This window comes from Rhyacophila brunnea, unplaced genomic scaffold (genome assembly GCF_057557595.1).
Source record: "Rhyacophila brunnea isolate RB1 unplaced genomic scaffold, BYU_Rbru_1.0 scaffold_15, whole genome shotgun sequence".
Lineage (NCBI taxonomy): Eukaryota > Metazoa > Arthropoda > Insecta > Trichoptera > Rhyacophilidae > Rhyacophila > Rhyacophila brunnea.
In genome coordinates this window covers 12,545,142-12,549,473 of record NW_028232806.1, presented here as the reverse complement: position 1 = coordinate 12,549,473, position 4,332 = coordinate 12,545,142, and the positions used below count along the sequence as shown (strand labels likewise).

General features: G+C 30.7%; 1 long non-coding RNA gene across 1 annotated transcript; it reads right to left on the bottom strand.

Annotated features, from left to right (window-relative positions):
* Positions 1-3,038: 3,038 nt before the first annotated feature.
* LOC147074929 (uncharacterized) lies at positions 3,039-4,077 on the bottom strand. Its single transcript, XR_015070068.1, has 3 exons — positions 4,013-4,077; positions 3,373-3,527; positions 3,039-3,091 (listed from the first exon to the last, which is right to left on the bottom strand). It is a non-coding gene; the product is annotated as an uncharacterized LOC147074929 (long non-coding RNA).
* Between the last annotated feature and the right edge of the window lie 255 nt (positions 4,078-4,332).

Below are 4,332 nucleotides of genomic sequence, written 5' to 3'. Positions count from 1 at the left end.
TCATCAAACACGCGCGTTAATATGATCTTAATCCCTACTTCAGTTATCGTTTCAATTTAATCGTAGTTAAGTTATCGTCAATTTATGGCTACGGCCGTCAGTTGTAAAAATAAAGCATGCGGGTCATTTTACAGTGAAGAAGTGATGTTGCATTAGCAGACTTTTTCAATTTTGTTTGGTAGGATCTGATCGTAAACCAAGTAGGCATATATTACCAATTTCCTACTACTCTCTCATCTCGAATCGAAATCATGTCGAATTTTATATCACTTACCGTAAAGTACCATAATTCCTAGAGTGAAACTACTTACTTACCTACTTTTGAATCATTCTGAATTCTTCCTGTGCTTATATAAGATGTTTTTATTATTTTTTATTAATTGAATATTGAAACTATGTAAATATATTCCGTATAATTGTAGTTCTAACTTATTGTCGACTATCTATTAACTGTCTTTCTCTTGTTTATGTAAAATTTACCGCCCGACACGTGTCGACAAGTGTCGACAATTGACGACTGTCTTTAATACAATATTATAAATATACCTATAAGGGAGTTCAAGTTACGATAATACAAAATTAGAAGAAAATTACAGCAATTTATTTATTAATTAAAAAAATACATTGAGCACATAACTAATGATTAATTGAAGACGTTCACAACATGAAATTTCGAATAAAAATTACAGATAAAGTAACTTATTAAAGAAAAAAATAATTTTAGAAATAAAATAAAAAAACAACATTAATCCAAGAATCAACAATATAAAAAGAGCTTTGTACATACCACGTTTTTAAAATTTTTGTTGAATCATATAAACTTGACAATTAATGTATTAATAAATACTTTTTTGTACTTGATAGAAATACTGAATAAATATAGAATACTAAAATGTAATTTTGACATTTAATATTGTTTCCCATAGTAACGCACGTATATATTAATAATTTAGTTGCTATGACTGAACAAATATGAATACGATCTAATAAAAACGAGGTAAAAATACAAAATTAAACAATAGAATATAATTTAAAAAACAAAATACATAATGCATCGCTAAAAATGCTCTATAGGGAGTGCATTTACAAGCCGCACAGCCCTTTTCCCTTCAGCCCTTGAAGAAAACATTTCACTGAAAATATGTAATGTTATTGACAGGTGCATAAAAATTCAAATTTTTCATAAAATCGAGATTGGAAACTATACCACTAAAATTATACAAACTAGTTCGATTTTTAAATAGTCGATTTGATAGAACTATTACAGTTATATTGCTCTTTAATAGCTCTATGGGTAGACACACATTTTATTTAATTCGAATATTAAATTTTAGGTTATACCGACATCTAAAGCTATCAAATTGTTTCGCGCTCGGCACAGTGGGATATTCAATTCAGTTGTTAAAAACAGATTTCGCGATGTGTGTCACCTGGTTAGTGAAATAATTAGCGCACTTTGCTCGTGGGGGGACGCATTTTGTAGTCTGCAAACGAATTTAACTCGGCGAAACGTTTCGCAGTTGTAACTGTATTACAAGCAAGCGCTCCCTATTAGGCATGATAAAATCAACAGTTTTGGAGTTGGGATGTTTTTAAACTTTCACTAGGCACCATAAGAAACGGAAGCATTTATAATGAGTTTAGTGAATCCAGCAAATACCCTGTTAATAAATAATTGTGTTGAGAACTCTTCCATTAAATATTTAGTTACTCTCTCTCTCTCGTTTCTTTATGTGTACATTATGCATTATAGTTTCAACAAAACTATAGTGGCAAATAAAATTAAATGAATAAGATATTATAGTATCACCTCTGAAAAAACAACAAGCAAGTTTTCGATTTACCCTCAGATTAAGTTAAATAAACAGATTGAGTGTTTCTTTACATATATCTAAATAGTTTGCCAGAGATTTTAAACCAAATTTCAAGATTCAACAATGTTAAGGCGATGTCTTCGGCCTAAATAACACATATAATGTGACTTTTACGCCATCTATTTATATTTAAAGGCATCTACCATGAATTTCTAAAAATCTGTTACTAAAAACTTTGGTCAGTTTCAATCAGATGGCAGTGAGTTACCATAACTAATTTTAAAAGTAAATTAAAGTTGCCAATGGAATGGAATTCTAGATGAATAAAATTGCTAGACAAAAATTCATTTACATATTATTATTTAAGAATATAATAATATATTCTAATATAACCACTTGAGACCCGAGGGAGAACCAGCCATCAAAAAAAATATTTCTTTGATTTTATGGAAGAGAAGTATTAGTCTATTGACAAAAAAAAATTTTTTACGTTTTTTTTATTTTGTAAAGTAAAATATACTATATGCACATACCAGGTAACACTGCAGATGAATATTACCTACTCTATAAACTTAGGGAAGGTAAAGAAAACAACTTGTCATAGGAATGGTCAATTTTAATAGAACATTACACAATAAAAACAATACAAAAACATTATAAATAGGATAATTAAATATATTTACACTTAAAATTAGTTAAAATTATGAAATAAAACCCTAATATGTACTTTAAAATTGCTTTGAGCTGCATCCTATACTGTGTGATACAGCTCAAAGCAAAATTTTGTGCACACGTATATATTGCATTTTATGCAAATATACCTGGTGCGGGACTTGCATCCAGGGTATCTGCACACGGATGCTGAATGGTGGCCAACGCTGTCCAAACGTACCTCAGCGATCGGTTGGGGGAAAACCGTTCTCCTGCGAGCTGGTGGCTCTGTGTCTACCTGCGATGTCGACATGTTTCTTGGCCGACCTCGTGCTGGCAGTGTTAAAATGTTGGCTACCCGATCTTCATACCGAATCATAGCTTTCGCTAATCTGATTCAGTACGACAACAGTCTCATAATATCCTTTCGGGGTACATTTTCTAGTTTACAATTCCGCATATACATTAGCCAACAGTTTACTACCGCCAAGTCCACAAAGTGGTTAAAAACCCTCACAGGCCATTTGCATGTCTTCATCGCAGTCCTGTAATAAGCAATTATCCGATCGCTGACATGCCCTCTCGCCAACAAATCTTCCTCCAATTCCGGACCAGCATTCGGCATACTGAAACAATAGGAAAAAAATATTATTACATAATCCATATTTCCTCATTAATTCAAGTATTTAGCAGTAAAAATACAAATAATGATGGATAATAATATGTTTTGATTGAAGTTTACTATTCAAACCATCAACTCCTCATTCGAGACAATCGCTACATCATGTGTACAAGATGTAATGAATTCTTGTTTTTATGCCAAAGCATGTAATGAAAATGAATCTAGTGTATGACCGGATGGTATATAAAACCAATAAATATATTATTAAGAAAATTGTAAACCTACCATTTTGTGAGCCAGGGAAGCACCCTGGATTGTGATGTCGAAGGTTGTAAATGTCGAATGTAAATGTCGTCGCTGTTGTCGGACTCGTAACCGTCGCCGACTTCGCAGTCTGTCGTCCAATATTTCGTCGAGTTCATCAGTATTAAAAGATTTATCTATATGTAAACAAAAAAACATAACCTAATTACATTCATATACTCGTGTCAAACTTATCACTGTAGCATTGTGAATAATTATAATGATGATTATGAGATACATTTTCGAGACAAGTTTCAGTAATTTTGAATGAAATTAAAATTTTATTTTATTAAATTCGGTTCTACAATCATAATATGCGAATGAAAGAAATTCACTATCTATTAGATAATTTACAAAACGTACAAGATGGGCTCGATGACATTTGTCATAAACATAACCTCAAACTAACGTAAAGTATTTATAATTTTACGAAAACGATGAGTCTACGCCTAAAATAATATATATTGATGATAAATGCATGATGGTGATTGAAAATACAGTATATGTAACTCTTTTCAATAATTTTTGAATGTTTGTTTGACAATCAAAACTGCGTGACATAGCTTGTCATTTTGATGTACGATAATAATATTATTTATTATACACTGAAAAGTTTACTTACTTGACAAAAATGTTACTGATGAGTCGATTCCTTCCTGTTTTCAAACAATATACCTAATAATGGCCAAATAAAGAAAAATTGTCATAAATCCGATATTAGATCGAGAGCACGAATGCTACCATAGACTAATGCTACCATATGTTAAAATGCGAGATTTGTTTATTTTGTTGATTATTTTTATCATAAATAATGATAAAAAAACAGTTGTAATTTAAGCAAATACTAATTGCAAATAATTGGCAGTTTCAAATTTTGAATATAGGCAGGTTTATACGTAAATTAAGTTAATATTGTAATTTCAATTATTAAGTTATTTTTAT